Source organism: Physeter macrocephalus, chromosome 16, assembly GCF_002837175.3.
Source record: "Physeter macrocephalus isolate SW-GA chromosome 16, ASM283717v5, whole genome shotgun sequence".
Lineage (NCBI taxonomy): Eukaryota > Metazoa > Chordata > Mammalia > Artiodactyla > Physeteridae > Physeter > Physeter macrocephalus.
In genome coordinates, this window is record NC_041229.1 from 4825371 (window position 1) to 4842759 (window position 17389).

The following is a 17389-nucleotide window of genomic DNA, read 5'->3' on the forward strand; positions in this document are numbered from 1 at the left end:
CACAACAGTGAGGGGCCCACGTACCGCAAAAAAAAAAAAAAAAAAAAAATAGGGTATCAAGACAAATAGGAGAAAAAATTTTGAGCTTGAATTATTCAGTGGTTTCTTAGATATGACACCAAAAAGCACAAGAAACAAAAAATAGATAAGTTGGACTTCACCAAAATTTAAAACTTTTGTGCTTCAAAGAACACCATCAAGAACACCAATATATATGTATTCTTATATATAGAATACACAAGGAATTCACACAGATCAATAACAAAAAGACAAATAACCGAGTTTAAACAATGAACAAAGGATCTGAGTAGACATTTCTCCAAGACACATACACGAGTAAGCACATGAAAATATGTTCAACATCATTAGTCACTAAGGAAATTGCAAATCAAAGTTACAGTGAGATACCACTTCACACCAACTAGGCTGGCTGAAGTTAAAAAGACAAACGATAGCCAGTGTTTGAGAGGATGTGGAGAAACTGAACCCTTATACACCACTGGTGGGAACGTAAAGGAGTGTGACCACTTCGGAAAGCAGGCTGGCAGCCCCGCAAAATGTTAAGCATAGAGCTACCACGTGACCCAGCAGTTCCACTCCTGGGTATATGCCCAAGGAAATGAAAACATCTGTCTGCACCAAAACGTGGACACAAATGGTTACAGCAACATTATTCACAATAGCCAAAAGGTGGAGACAACCCAAATGTCCATTAACTTGTGAATGGATAAATGAAGTGTAGTATAACTCTATGATGGAATATTATCTGGGCATAAAAAGGAATGGAGGACACACCATAGTAAAGCAATTATACTCCAATAAAGATGTTAAAAAAAAAAAAGGAATGGAGTACTGATTCATGCCTCAACATGTATGAACCTTGAAATCATTATGCTAAGTGAAAGAATCTAGTCACAAGACAACAGATTATATAATTGCATTAATATGATGTGTCCAGAGTAGGGAAATTTATAGACTCAGAAAGTAGATTTGCATATAATAGTATTATATATAGTACATTTATATAGACGGAAAGTGGTTGCCTAGGGCTAAAGGGTATGGGAAATGATAGCTAAAGGATATGGAGTTTCTTTTTGAGGTGATTGATGTGCAAATCTGTGAATATACTAAAAGCCATTGAATGTCATCCTTCAAGTGGGTGAATTGTATGGTTTGTTACTTTAACTGTCAATAAGGCTGCTAAAAAAAAGTGTAGAAAATCATTCTGACTAAAAATGAGTACATCATTAATGTTAACAATTTGTTGGCTCTGCTTGCTGCTGGCTATGTGACATTGGGCTGGGTGACTTCTCTACCTTGGTCTCCTTTTCTATGAAATGGGAGAAGCCATGTGTAATTCACGGTCCCCTTTTGCCTCTTGCCTGCCCTCATCTCTCTGCCTCTAGTTTCTCCTCCCAGTCATTCTAACTTGCACACATCTTCGCTTCACTGAAGTTTTCTTACCGCACGGGTCAGGTCACACCTCTCCATGCTTCAGACCTTCAGTGGCTCCCTGCTACTGAATAAAGGAGAAACACCTTCCCCTACCGTTGATCACACATGCCTTCCCTCCGCCGGGCTTCGCCGTCTTCCTAGCTCCTTGCGCACTTTGCACAGGGGCCGAAGCAGGCTCTTGTCCTTTCTCCAAACTGAAGGACTGCTTCCTGCCTCCACAAATTGACTCACATTGATCCTTTTGGCTGTTACAATCTACCCAACCTGCACAGTCCGGCTCTGACTCCTGTCTTGCTGGGATCTCGGGCCCAGCACTCACCTTCTCTGCTCCTGCTTTCCTTTCCTATAAAATGATGGAATTGGACGACCTGGGTATTCTGAGGAATAAGAATTCCAGGTTCATAAAAAGGTGCTCAGCATCACTAATCATCAGGGAAATGCAAATCAAACCGCAATGTAATGTCACCGCACACCTGTCAGAACGGCTGTCATCAAAAAAGACAAGAACTGACGTGTTGGCGAGGATGTGGAGAAAAGGGAGCCCTTGTGCGCTGCTGGTGGGGATGTAAATTGGTGCAGCCACCGTGGAAAGTAGTGTGGCGAGTCCTCAAATAGTGAGAAATGGGACTACCATATGATCTAGCAGCTCCACTCCCGAGTGTTCATCCAAAGAAAACAGAAACACTCAAAAACATATGTGTACCCCCATGTTCATTGAAACGTTATTTACAGTAACCAAATTATGGAAACAACCTAAGTGTCTGTCAGTGGATGAATAGATAAAGAAAATGTGGTGTATTCACCTAATGGAATATTATTCGGCCATAAAAAAGAAGGAAATCTTGCCATTTGTGACAAAATGGTTGGGCCTCGAGGACATTATGCTGAGTGAAATAAGTCAGAGGAAGACAAATACCGTATGATCTTACTTATGTGGAATCTAAAAAACAAACAAACAAATCCCAAAATGAGCTCACAGATACAAAGAACTGATGGCTGGTTGCCCGAGGCTGGGGTCGGAGGGGTGAGCAAAATGAGTGGAGGGGTCCAAAGGTACAGTCTTCCAGTTACAAATAAATAAATCCTGAGGATCTGATGTACAGCATGGTGACTGTAGTTAACAACACTGTATCGTATACTTAAAAGTTGCTAAGAGAGTAGATCTTAAAAGTTCTCATCACAAGAAAACAAATTCTAACTATGTGTGGTGACAGATGTTACCTAGACTTACTGTGGTGATTCACATCTGCAAATACCAGATCAGTATGTTGTACACCTGAAACTCGTATAATGTTATATGTCAATTATATCTCAATTTTTTAAATTAGGGGGAATTCCCTGGCTGTCCAGTGGTTAAGACTTCGCCTTCCAATGCAGGGGGTGCAGGTTCGATCCCTGGTCGGGGAGCTAAGATCCCACCTGCCTCGCGGCCAAAAAACCAAAATAGAAAAAACAGAAGCAGTATTGTAACAAATTCAATAAAGACTTTAAAAAATGGTTCACATTAAAAATTAGGAAAATAAAAGAATTTCTTGGGATGTTCATAGGTTTTTTTCAAAAGAGGGTGGCATGGTCAAGTAAGTTTGGGAAACCCTAACCACAGACCTTCTCAGAGCCTTTAATTTGCTAATGGGCATTGTGAGCTGCCCAGAAGGGGACATGAGTTGCAAACTTGCCCAGGATTTAAAACTACACACACACACACACAAACACACACACACACACACACACACACACACACACACACACTCTTTAAAGGCATGTCTTGCCCTACAAAATACACACAGGAAGTGCTGGCCTAGTTAACAGTAAGAATCCTTCTGAATCCAAAAGATAAAAACAAAAATTAATATCTAAAAATTGCTGCCTTTCTGAGACCTTCCCCACCCTTGAAGCTATCTGACCCCTCTGACTCTTAGGATAACTTATGTGTCTCTTGTGGAGCACTTATATCATTCTACTTTATAAAGTGAAAGAAATTCATTTTGATTTGTATCCAGCATAGTTTAGTGAAAAAACAAACAAACAAACAAAAAAACAGACCTTGGAGTTAAATAGAGTAGCTGGGTTCAGATCCTGGCTCTGTAACTAGCCTGCTCTAACTTTGGGAAAATTAAAATCTCAGAGCCTCAGTTTCCTCATCCTAAAAATGGGAACGCTCGAACCTCATCTAGAGGATGCGAGGGGGAAACTAATAGACACCAGGCCCTGGGCATCGTCCACTCACTGGAAACTGTCATTATTATCATTATCTCTGAATGGATTCCCTCCCTGATGCACTGTAAGCTCCTTGAGGGCCTCACCACATCCCAGCCTCCTGTGTACCGTCCCAGGGCCTATGTGCTTCCGAGCACAAAGTATAATTGTCATAAACATTGAATGAAGTTAATTCTGTTAAAGTTAATTAATTGTGGGCTTTTCAGGAAGAAAGTCGGCATTTCCACTTTCTGCTCAGGCCGTTGGGTTCGGGGTCCTGGCACTTTTCTGTTGAGTGACCTTCACGCAGGTTTGTGCAAGATCCATGTTTTATTTTTACTGGGGGTTAGGATTCCTTCTAGGCCAATGCCAGGGCAGCTCAGAGAGAGGAAACTAAGTAAGAAGCAAGGCCAAGGAATTGGGGCAGCAAATTCTATGCAATTTGTATATATTTTCTTCCTTGTGAAGCCCCAGGAGTCTCCTAAGTCCCCTTGGGTGCCGTGGGTGGAACGTGGGACAGCATGTGACCCTGCAGGCACCGCTCACATTCGCTGCATTCGAACTCGCCGGTGTTTTCTGATGATTTCTCACGAAGGACATTAGGGCTAAATCACGTCTGGCTCTTGGTCTTGAAGCATATGCAGTTTACAGGGAAGACTAGACTTCCAGGCACAAAGAGTAAGAAAATTCAGAAGCTGGCAGGCTTCCCTCGAATCCTTTGATTCAGCTTAGTTCCTTTGTTCTCTGTACCAAGCAGCCCTTACCTCCGCTGTTTTAACACTCTACTTGCCATTCTTTATCTGTCTTCCGTGCTAGGGTGTAAACTCCACGAGGCAGGGGCTGTGTCTTCCTTCCCGCCCTGTCACCAATACCTGCCCTAGCTCTGATCAGGTGCTCACGCAATCCTGCACGCATTCAACAGTTGGATTGAAACTAGAGCGTGAAGTTCAACCTCTGTTAGACTCTGTGCCAGAGGTAAATTGTTAGAGAATTCAGAGAAGGGAGAGTTCCACAGAGGGGCTGAGACTCCAGAGGGTCCTGTACGATTTGGGGTGGTGTTGGGGAAGGGAGAAGGCAGGTTTGTGGAAGCAAGCGTGGATACTGTCTGTGCTGGAACAGTCACTGCCCAGCACAGGGCCTTGTGACGCATGTTCTGAGCTCAGCTTGCAGGCGTTTCCTCGATGTTATTAGGAAGAGAAGGAGGGAGGAGCAGAGAAACAGCAGATGGGGGGGCCCTCCATTCAGCCTCCGCTCTTTCTGTCACACGCCATGCCCCCAGCCCGAGGCTCCACGCTGGGATTCCAGCTCGGCGTGTGGCTCTTGCTAACAGAACTGTAACCTGTGACTGGTCTGGAACAGCAGGGGAAACCGCAGGAGACCGTCTGGCAGCCTGGGCATCTTCATCTGCTGGCAAAGGGAGGATTGATAGAGTAATTTGTCTTGTTACAGGAGAGCCCCATGGCAAGAAAATGGGAAAGCCATCAGCTTAGCTAGTGGGGGATCAGGTCCCACAGAGAAGGCTCCCATTTCTATCGACTTCCTCCATCTGTGACTTGGCACCCCTGCCTACAGCTAAGAAGCCTGCTCACCTGTGCTTTGTGCAGAATAGCCACGGCTGCCTTGCTCCACCTAAAGCAGCCAACTGACGCAGCATCACCCTGGCAAAAGCACCCATTCTCCTTGGCTCCATCCGCCGCTGGCCGGGTGTGTGAACTTGGGCAAATCACAGCCTTTAGTCCTGTGCCTGGAAGAGAGTAAGCACTCAGTAAATGCGGCCATTATACTTAATAATAATATCATTGCAGACAACTCTAGAAAGCTAGCAGAGGTTTGGGGCAGATAACTTTTGTTACTTTTTTGTATCTGTGTTTATTTCTCTACCCTGACACAAGCTCTCTGGGTCAGAGGAGGGACCTAGATAAATGACGCCTCCCCGTGGTGCTCTCGTGAAACACTTTCTCAAACTTACAGAAAAGCTTCCTGGACGATATGAAGAGCTTTTTTTCCTAAACCATCTGAGAACACAGACCTCAGGCCCCATCACCCCCAGTTCTTTAGAATTTTCTGTAAGCAAGGGTTTTCCTCTACACAACCACCGGAGTCAGGAAATCAACGTTGCTGCATCACAACAGAGGCCATCTGATCCTTGGGCACCATGCCAGTTTCAACAGTTGTCCCAGTAATGACCTTTATAGAGAAATGATTCAGTCCAGGATCTCACGTCGCGTTTAGTTGTCAGATCTTTTCATTCTTCTTTAATCTGGAACAGTTCTGTGGTGTTTCCTTGACTTTTATGACCTTGACATTTTTGAAGATTACAGGCCAGTTTTTTTTTGTTTTTGTTTTTGTTTTTGTTTTTTTTTTGCGGTACGCGGGCCTCTCACTCCTGCGGCCTCTCCCGTCGCGGAGCACAGGCTCCGGACGCGCAGGCGCAGCGGCCACGGCTCACGGGCCCAGCCGCTCCGCGGCACGCGGGATCCTCCCGGACCGGGGCGCGAACCCGCGTCCCCTGCATCGGCAGGCGGACTCTCAACCACTGCGCCACCAGGGAAGCCCCTACAGGCCAGTTCTTTTTAGAAAACCCCTCAGTTTGGGTTTGTCTGATATTTCCCCTCTTGACTGGGTTCATGCATCTTTGACAGGAATATCACAGCAGGATGCTGGGTCTTCTTATTATATCCTAGCCAGTGAAGCACAGTTTACGTACGACCCACTGCTGACGGTGAGCCTTTTGATCATTTGAGTGAGGTGCTCTCTGCCAGGCTCTCTGCCAGACTGTAAAATCGTTCTTTTCCTCATTGTAGACAATAAGTAACTTGGGAGGAGGGGATGATTTTGAGACTACAAATATCCCATTCCTTGTCCAACTTTACATTTATTTATCTATTTATATCAGTTTGGATACAGGGTTTTCTGGTTTTTCCCACTGAATATATTTATTTATTTGGTCAATCCCTCTGTATGTAAGCAATCTCCAATTGCTGCCTCTTCTTCACCTTCTTATGCGGAGTTCTTTTTTAAAAAAAATTTGATTGGAGTAGAGTTGATTTACAATGTTCTGTTAGTTTCAGGTGTACAGCAAAGTAAATCAGTTCTACATATATCCAGCCTTTTTTAGATTCTTTTACCACATAGGCCATTACAGAGTATTGGGTAGAGTTCCCTGTGCTACACAGTAGGTCCTTATTAGTTATCTATTTTATATACAGCAGTGTGGATGTGTCCATCCCAGTGCAGGGTTCTTCCCACACAGACTCTGGCATCCTGTGCTGGGTCACCCCTCCCCCACGTGGACTTCTCCTTATCCTGCTCAGGCTCTGACTCTGCTCTGGGCTCCCTCATCCTGCCCCACACCACTGCATGGATGTCTACCCTGCTCAGCCCTTCTTGATGGCTTTCGTACTGAATTGTTAAAAAAAAAAAAAAAAAAAAAAAAAAAACAGTATGGAAGTTCCTGAAGAAGTTAAACACAGGACTTCCCTGGTGGCGCAGTGGTTCAGAATCCACCTGCCCATGCAGGGGACACGGGTTCGAGCCCTGGTCTGGGAAGATCCCACACGCCGCGGAGCGGCTGGGCCCGTGAGCCACAACTACTGAGCCTGCGCGTCTGGAGCCTGTGCCCCGCAACAGGAGAGGCCGTGACAGTGAGAGGCCCACATGTCTGGAGCCTGTGCCCCGCAACAAGAGAGGCCGCGACAGTGAGAGGCCCGCACACCGTGATGAAGAGTGGCCCCCCGCTCGCCGCAACTAGAGAAAGCCCTCCCATAGAAACGAAGACCCAACACAGCAAAAGTAAATAAATAAATAAATAAAATTTTTTTAAAAAAGAAAAGAAGAGCCCTAATTCAAGAGTGAGACACACACACACCCTGCCCCAGGTTTTCCATGGATCTGGTACAGAAAGCAAGCTGGTGAGGGGAATAAAAAACAGCTAGTTACCAACAGGCAAAGCTGGTTAATGGTGGTGAAAGTCCAGATACATTTACAGAAAGAAGAAGATTCTGAAATGACCCAAGGTGGGATTCTGGGGTGCTAGTGACGTCCTAGAATGTAATTGCCATTGGCAGGTAAGTTATTGATGACGTTGGATTGCCAGTGTTCTCTCTCTGAGAGAATGATGTCACAAATAATGAGGAATGATGTGTGAGTACAGATTGTGGCAGGAAAGACTCAGGCTTTCCCACTTAGTGCACACAGGAACTTTGTGATAAAATCATGGATCAGATCTGGAACCTGCATAGCCATTTTGCAAATGAGGAAACTGAGGCCAGAGAAAGGTGATGATGATTCAACATCACACAGATGAGAGCTCAAATTTCCTGACTGCTAAATAGGACTCCTTCCACTGCAATTTCAAAACCAGTACATTTTTTTCTTATACTTTTCTTAAATTTCTTCTCATCATACTCTTGTCCCAGGTCTTCCTTTCCCAGTCCAGCCTCATTTGTAAATGAACTTTTTATTTATGCATTGTATACATAGAGAAAAATAAACAGATCATAAGTTTCAGCTCAGTGCGTTTTCACAAGGTGGACACATCAGTATAACCAATTAAGAAATAGATCGAGAAATAGACCATTACTAGAACCCAGCAGCCCCCCCGCCCCAAGTCCCTCCTATCACTATCCACCTCTTTCCTAAAGAAAAATTTTCAGACATTTGCAGATTTTCCACTTTTTTCTGTTATAGCTTTTTAACTTAATCCTACTCCGGGCAGACCATTCACTGAATGTTTCAATCCTTTGACATTTACTGACAATTCTTTATGGCTCAGAATAGGGCCTATTTGGTAAATGTTCCATTCCTTTGAAAAGAATGTATGTCTTGAAGTTTATGGGTTTAGAGTTCTATATATGTCAATTATATCGAGTTTATTAATCACGTTCAATTATTCTCAAACCTTACTGATTATTGTGTCTGCTTATTCTATTGTTATAGAACGAGGTGTGTTAAAGTCTCCCACTTTAAACTTTCTGTGTCCTTGTATTTAAGGTGTGTCTCTTGTAAACAGCATATGACTGTTTTGTTTTGTTTGGAATACAGCCTAACGATCCTTACCTTCTATTGATATTTGAGTATTTAGACCATCACATTTATTGTAAACAATGACTATTTCAGCTTATATGTATTATCTTACTATTTATTTTCCATTTGTACCACTTGTTCTATGTTCCTTTTTCTCGCCTTTTTTGCCTTTTTTTAGATTATTCAACTTTTGTTATATTTTAATTGTCTAATAACTTGTTAGCTATATATTCTTTTACTATTCTTTTAGTGTTTCGCCTTGAGATTACAAGATGCATTTTGGATTTATTAGAACCTAACATAAAATGGGATTTTCACCTTCCCAAACAATGCCATAATCTTAAAATCCCTTGATTCAATTTACCCTCCTCTTACCTTTTTAAAATTATAGTCATGCATTTAAATTCTATATCTACTTTACACTCAATGAGAAATTATTGTTATTGCTTTATCATCTATATTAATTTAAATGTGCTCACATATTTATGGTTTACATTGTTCTTAATTCCTTCCTTCATTTTTCCGTTTCTGCCTGGGAGCATTTTTCCTTCTGCCTTAAGGACTGCTTTTAGAATATCTTTCAGCAAAATTCTTCCAGCTACAAATTTTCTCAGTTTTTGCTCGTAAATGTTATTTTGCCTTCACTTTTGAAGATTATTTTTAAATTTTTTTTTTTTTTTTTTTTGCGGTACGCGGGCCTCTCACTGTTGTGGCCTCTCCCGTTGCGGAGCACAGGCTCCGGACGCGCAGGCTCAGCGGGCACGGCTCACGGGCCCAGCCGCTCCGCGGCATGTGGGGTCTTCCCGGACCGGGGCACGAACCCGCGTCCCCTGCATCGGCAGGCGGACTCCCAACCACTGCGCCACCAGGGAAGCCCCCTTGAAGATTATTTTAACTGTGTAAATAATTTCGGGTTGACAGGTTTTTTTGTTTTTTGTTTTCTTTTGGTACTTTAAAGGTGTCCTCTGGATTTTTTTTCTCCTCAGTAACTCTGTTTTGTTTTTTTTCCTTTCACTGCTTTAAAGATGTCTTCAGCAGTTTCATTTTCTTCTGGCTGCTATTGTATGAGCCGAGTCAATTGTCAGTCTTAGTTTTGCTCTTTTCTTGAAGGGATGTGTTTTTACTTTCCTCTGGGTGTTTTTAATATTTTCTCTTTATCTTTGTTTTTTAATAATTTTACTTTGATGTGCCTAAATGTGGTTTTCTTTGTATTTATCCCTCTACTGGTTTCTTTTTCTTATTTAGTCTATCTTATATGTTTTGATGTTTTTAAAAAAATTCTTTGTCATTATCTCAAAATATTTTTCTGTGCATTCTGTCTTTTCTCCCCCTCAGAGACTCCAGTTATTTATATTTAAATTTTTCATCATGTTTTGTACGTCTGTTATGTTATTTTCTATACTTTTCCCTCTTTTAAAATATCTGTGCATAAGTCTCTCGTCTGTCTCTAGCTGGCTCTGTCTTCAAGCACACGAATCCTCTCTTCAGCTGTGTCCAATCTGCTCTTTGAACCATCTACGGATTTCTTAATTTCCATTATGGCATTTTTCACTTTTAGAATTCTATTTGATATTTTTCAAGATTCTGTTTCTATGGTAGATTTCCTGTCTTGTCATCTATTTTCTTGAATATAGTCATAGTTATTTTAAAGTCTGTCAGATAATTCCTATCTGGATCACCTATGTATATATTTCCATTTTCTGTTTTTTCCCTTGGCTCTATTTTTGATAAGTATTTATTGGATGTTGGATATTGGATATGTAATATTGTAGAGGCTCTGAATGAGCATCTCTCACGCTAGAGAAGAGTTACTCTATCCTCTCCCAGGCAACCGAGGACCAGATCTCCTCAATCCAACATGAGTTAGGTTGACTTGAGGCACCTTTGCGGTCTTTGTAAGACTCTATTTACAGCTGGTTCGCTGTCACTCCTAGGATGTAGTTCTTCAGACCTTGCACATCTCCCTATTTCTTCCCATTTCCAGAGTCGTGCCATCAGTACTGCTGAGTGGTAGCATCTCATCACGGGGATAATCATGGCCCCTCTGCCTACCCAGTGTTACACCTTGAACACCAACTCTTACCTCAAACTCCAGGCACAGACACTGCTACCTTCCCTCCTCTCTGCTTACACATTTGTAGACAAGAAGACAGCTTCCACTCTGCCCTATTACTGTCACTCCGAGCTTTTAGACTCTTTTCTGGGAATTCCCGAGTCACTCAAACCCCACTCCTGTTCTCCTTCCTAGTCTCCCCTCCAGGTGACCCACCTATCGCTGCTAATCCTTCATTCAACTTTCCACTTTATTCTCACCTTCTCCCTTGTAACACGCTGTCCTAGAAAAGTGTGGTTTGGGGAGTCATACATACTAGACTTTGAATCCTAGCTCTATCCTTTACTTGGGAAACTCACCTGGTGTTTCTGAGTTCACCATCCTAGACGATAAAATGAAGATGGCAGCTTTTACCTCACATTCTTGTTACAGGGAATAAATGACATAATCTGTCTGAAGCATGTAGCCAGAACCGGATGATTTCCTCCCCTACATGTGCTGAGACCCTGTTCACTTTGCCAGTGCCCGCCCCCCACCCCCACCCACCCCCGCTTCCTCCTGCCTTCCTTCCTTCCTTCCTTCCTGCTGCTCCATTCACATTTATCGGGAAGAACTCTGAGGTTCTAGCCTCGTTTTGCTGCGCACCTGGCAGCAGGACCTTGAGCAAAGCCCCTGCTGTCTCTGAGCTGCCGTTTCTTCATCTATAAAAGAAGGCGCTGGGGTACATGACCTCTGAGGTCCTGACCCTCTGAAACCTGCTGTGACGGAAAGTCATTCTGAAATCCCGTTTCCTTCACGGAGACTTTCCGACTGTTGAAAATAGTGGCAATTCTTTCTCCTTTACCCACATTCCACCACCTTGTTTGAACATGTCCCTTCTGTTTTATTTTTGCTCTTTACACCAAAAATGTTTATCCATAAGGATTTATGTCAGAATGGCTGGGGGCACGGTGGTGAAATGATTTCTGCATGTTGATAGGGAGAGTCTTAGCACTGCAAGAACAAAAATGTTGCCCTCGGGGAAAAGCTGTCCTTCATGGAGGTTGTGTCCTCGATTCCCACCCTCAAAAGAGCCTGAAGACAGTGCTTAGCTGAGTTCATGACACAGTGAACTATGATCACTCTTCCTCCCTCCCTCCCTCCCTCCCTCCTTGGTGGAGGCTCACAAGAAATACACAAAAGTATTTTGTACCAAAATTCATTTCGATCTATAGATTCAATTCAAACTATTTGTATGTTCATGCATTCTTTCTTTGATATAAGACGTTGTTATTGAACACGTATTCTGTGTGAGATACTAAGCTTTAAGATTGTAAACATGAATAAGACATAGTTCTTGGGACTTCCCTAGTGGCTCAGTGGTTAAGAATCCGCCTGCCAATGCAGGGGACACAGGTTCGAGCCCTGGTCCAGGAAGATCCCACATGCTGTGGAGCAACTAAGCCCGTGCGCCACAACTACTGAGCCTGTGCTCTAGAACCCACGAGCCATAACTACTGAGCCTGCGTGCCACAACTACTGAAGCCCGTGTGCCTAGAGCCCGTGCTCCGCAACAGGAGAAGCCACCGCAATGAGAGGCCCGTGCACCGCAACGAAGAGTATCCCCCGCTCGCCGCAACTAGAGAAAGCCCGTGCACAGCAGCAAAGACACAACACAGCCCAAAAAATGATAATAATAAGTTAATTTTTTAAAAAAAGGCATAGTTCTTGCCTCCCAGGAACTCACTGTCTACTTAATTTATTCACTTAACAAATATCTTATTATAGTGTGTCATGCTGGGTTCTCTGGAAGCAGTCAGGGAGCCCGAGTTTAGAGTGTGAGGTGTTTATTTGGGATCAAAATCTGTTGGAGGAGGAAGGAAGAAAGCAGATTAAGCAGAAGAAAAAGTCGAACATGATTTAGGCCTGACGGAAGGAACCTCAGGGACCCAGCGGTGAACTCTGGAGCAGGAACTAGTCACGGTCATGCCGCCATGGCCCAGAGGCAGCCCTTCAGGCCCCCTGTGTGTTGATTTCCTAGGGATGCTGTAACCAATGGCAACAACAGAAATTCCTTCCCTCACAGTTCTGGAGGCCAGAAGTCCAGCATCAGGGTGCCAGCAGGGCCATGCTCCCTCCTAAGCTTGCGAGAGCATCCTTCTTGGCCTCTTCCAGCTTCTGGTGGCTCCAGGTGTCCCACTGACTTGTGGCAGCATCCCTCCGGTCTCTGCCTCTGTCTTCACGTGGCTTCTCCTCTGTGTGTCTCAGTCTCAAATCTACTTTTGCCTTTTTCTTATAAGGACATCTGTCACTGGATTTAGGGCCCATTCTAAACCCCAGATGACCTCATTTTGAGATCCTTAACTTAGTTACATCTGCAGAGTCCCTTTCTCCAAATAAGGTCTCATTCACAGGTTCTGGGGGTTAGGACATCTTTTGGGGACCACCAGTCAATCCACTACCCCCTGCTTCACTCAGTCACCCAATGTGGACTGCCCACTCCCCAAAGGTATGGCCTTCAGAGGTACCGCTCTCTGCAGCTGAGCCAGACCCTGAAGTTGCTGACAGCGGGAGGGCTGTCTGCTGGCTGTGTTCCCCACAGATGGGCAGCAAGCTCTTCCTTTCGGGGGGTCTGGGTGGCACATCTTATCGACTACAGGAGCCAAATTCCATACCGGGAAGCAGAGACAAAGTGGTGATACAATCAGAGGGCATTCCTGCTCTGACCAGGCTTGCAGTCTAGCGAGTGAAGCAGGTGTCAGTCATGTAGCCCCACGACTCCAGGTAAAGTCACCTCTGTGGTCAGGGCTGCCAAGAAGAGGTGTGTGTTGCCGTGAGAATATGTAGACAGGAGACCCGAGGGTGCTTGATTCGAGAGGGGAGGGAAATTACTAGAAGGCATTGGTTCATGATGTCTTTTATTTTCTTCTTCCTTTATATGGATTCTCACTTCTGGAAAAATAAAAAAGCTCCAATGGTAGCAGCACATTATCTTACTGAGAGTCGACAGTTTCTCTCCCACTCTTATAAGCCAGTTTGATTTGAGCCCTCTTATATTTTTTGAAATGTGTTGGGGGGAGGGTGTTGATGGAAAACCGAGACGGGCATTTGATCGTAGCGAACTAGCCCCTGTGACCTGTATCGTAACACCTTGTCTTCTGGTCTTTCTCTTCCCCAGTGTGCTGCATTCTCCGGCTTGCATGTAGGCTCTTCTTGGACCAGCACAGAACTAAGTGTAAAAAGACTCAAGTTCTAGTTCAAGTTCTGTCACTGACAAGCTATGTGATCTTAGGTAGTTCACTTAACATTCTTGTTTTTAGTTCCTAATACAAAAAAATGAGAAATTTGGTTTCCACTGAAAAACCTTCCCTAATAGAAAAAGCTTATGATTTTACTATAAAATGTCTTGCCTGTCAGACCACCTTCACCCTCCATCACCTGCTCATCAGCGTGCTTTCTTTCTCCAGTTTGTTTTCCTACCTTCTGGCCTTCGTTGTTTCTGGTTACCTCTCTCCGTCCCATCCCCGCCTTCACCAGTGGCTTAGCCCCAGTTGCAACAGGTAAACTACTCGAGGGTGGAGTAATATTTGCATAGAATCTGCAGATTAATAAATTATTATCATTATCATAGTAATAATTACACCTTTGTTTTCACCCTGATCCGATCTTTTTTTTTTTTTTTTTTTTTGCGGTACGCGGGCCTCTCACTGCTGTGGTCTCTCCCGCTGCGGAGCACAGGCTCCGGACGCGCAGGCTCAGCGGCCACGGCTCACGGGCCCAGCCGCTCCGCGGCATGTGGGATCTTCCCGGACCGGGTCACGAACCCGTGTCCCCTGCATCGGCAGGCGGACTCCCAACCACTGCGCCACCAGGGAAGCCCTCACCCTGACCTTTGAGCTCAAATTAATCCTGCCCTACCCTCCTAAGTTGACAAGTAAATAATTGCTTGGACTCTCCTCATCAAGGGATTTATATTTCCCAAGTGCCTCACACTCCCTGTGACACCTCGTCAGCATCCTCCCTAGTTTGTCAAGGAGGTGACAGGCACAGACGAGGGAAGGGGCCTTTTCAAAGCCTTGTAGGGATTCAGTACCTCACCCTCCACTTTCTCTCTGATTGTGATAGGAGGCCATGAATGGCCTGGAAAGAGTATTTGACTGGGTTTTGGTGGTTCTAGGATTCGTTTTGCTGGAATATCTTGGTGTCCTTGGGCAAGTCACTTCATGTCTGAAAGCCTCATTGTCTTCATCTGTTAGAAGAAGGGATTAGACCAGATGATTGGTAAGCATGGACCTTAGAGCCACCCAGATTGCAGTTCAAATCTGGGCTCTGCCACTTTAGCAGCTGTGTAACTTTAGGGTCATTAACCTCTCTCTGGCACATTTTTTCCATTGCTTAACTTTCCAGCCTAAGTTAGATCTCAGGCTAAATATTTCTATCTAAATCCACTCTGTGTCATCTCTGTCCCAACTAACTCAGTTCTCTCCCATCCTCACCATTCTTCCTTTTCACCTCCCCGCCCCCGACATTTACTGCCCCCCATCTATTCTCCTGCCCCTTGGAATCACATAGATTCAGGCTTGAAGCTCACCAGGGCAGCCGTCTTTCCTCATATGCCCAACATCAGCACCAAGGAAGCATATATCCAATTAGTAGTACCCCATCCTCCCCAACCCAGCTTTTGCCTACAACCCTCCAGGATAAGGAGCACATACCTGCTGACCCAGCCTTTGCCTTTTTCAGGTCACTTCTCTCTCCATCTTGTCTGTTCCTTTCAGTGGACTAGCTTTTGTCATGTGCTGAAAAATACGGCCCTTTAGTTTTTCATCTTACAGCTTCACCTGCAAGAAAGGATGTGGCTTTAATTATCTGGACCTCAAACTTAATAATCTTGGAGAAGAAGATATTTGTTGTCCTGTCTTGGGTCAGATGAGACCATGACAGCTCCTGTAATAGGCATATAAATGGGGTGAGGATGTAGTTGCCAGGAGAAAAGGGGGCAAGCTTGGCTAGTAGAGCGGAGTTGTATTTTACAGGGGTGTTCATTCTAAAAATCACACAAAAAGCAAAAATTAAATATAGCATCGATCATCTTGAAAATCCCTTAGGGATGCACTGGGTCAGAGAATGAAACCCAGTGTCTCAATAAGTCCAAAGTCACTAGCACCTCCTCCAGTGTTGGACCATATTGCTGCTTCCTCGCTAGATGATGCCTGTGGATTACGTTTAGTGGCCGTGCGATGTGAAACAAAACAAAAGCAAACAGAACCTTCGAGCCGAGATTCGCGTTCATCTCACTAAGACACCATGTGGGGACACCTGTAGGCTGATTGATGCCCGGTGGAAATCACTCAGGGTTGCTCGTACCATTGAAATAGCAACCTCTCACTCTCTCTCTCCCTCACTGTTTTTTAATATGGACACACGGTTGAATTCATGCAAATTAAAGACATGGAGAAGGCCTTTCCACCCAACTTGTGCAAGCCCCTTCAAAGAGCTTGCAGCCTAGTCTAGAAGACAGACATGGCAATGGGGAGAGTTGCCACAACAGGTTGAAGGTCACGGGAATCCACTGAAGAGAAGAGGTACCTAATCCAGTGTAGCAGGGGTTCGGGGAAGCGGCCCAGAAGAAGGGACAACCAACCTGAGGCCTGAAGGACAGACGAGAGTTAGCCAGAGTGGGGAAAGGGATGATCCAGGAAGAAGGTACCAAGTTCAGGAGGCAAGTTGGAGCACATCAGACTAGTTCAGGGTAGCCTTTGAATACTGGGGGGTTCATGGCAGCAGAAGCATCAGCCTGATGATCATGGGGAGTCTTTTTTTTTTTAAAGATATTGTATTCTTATTAGGTAACTGCTACACTTCCACCTTTTTTAAAATAAAGCTTTATTTATTTATTTTTCGTTGTGTTGGGCCTTCGTTTCTGTGCGAGGGCTTTCTCCAGTTGTGGCAAGCGGGGGCCACTCTTCATCGCAGTACGCGGGCCTCTCACTGTCGCGGCCCCTCCCATTCCGGATCACAGGCTCCAGACGTGCAGGCTCGGTAGTTGTGGCTCACGGGCTTAGTTGCTCCGCGGCATGTGGGATCCTCCCAGACCAGGGCTCGAACCCGTGTTCCCTGCATTAGCAGGCAGATTCTCAACCACTGCGCCACCAGGGAAGCCCCCATGGGGAGTCTTGAATGCTATACTTAGTAGTTTGGAAATGATTCTGACAGAAAGGGGGAACCATTAAAGCAGAGAAGAAACATGATCCAGTTGTGTAGTAGAAGGAAAATTCTGGTTGTTAGATTGAAGGACAATGATACGTTGGACAGGAGATCAGTCAAGACCATTCCAGTAACCCAGGCAAGAGATCACAAGGGCTTGGATCCCTCACTGTGGATGCAGAGGGGATGAGGGAAGGAACCAGTGATGCCCGCCCAAGGGTCTGGCTTGAACAGCCGAGTGAATGGTGGTCCGTTTATTTAGGTAAAGAATGGGAGTAGCTTCCCAATTTCCAGTTGCTTCCAAATTACTTTTTGTATTTCCTGTCCAGTCATCCCTTTTCTTCCACCTTCTCCCCATTTCCAAATGGGATAGCATTTGGCTTTAGCATTAGACCAGGATAGCAAAGGCTTTCCTATCTTGATAGTGTAGAAGCCTAGACAAAAAGACCTCAGAAGGAACCTTCTAATTCCAGG

At 44.7% G+C, this 17389-nt stretch overlaps 1 long non-coding RNA gene across 2 annotated transcripts in view; it reads left to right on the forward strand.

Annotated features, from left to right (window-relative positions):
• Positions 1–17389, forward strand: part of LOC114487984 (uncharacterized) — a 90400-nt gene that overhangs the window by 32432 nt on the left and 40579 nt on the right. The window contains exon 3 of one of the 2 annotated variants that reach the window (XR_008619567.1): positions 13887–14625. The exons of the other annotated variant lie outside the window; for it this stretch is intronic. This is a non-coding gene — a long non-coding RNA (uncharacterized lncRNA). Of the gene's footprint in view, positions 1–13886; positions 14626–17389 lie in introns of those variants that run through there. 2 annotated transcript variants of the gene reach the window in all.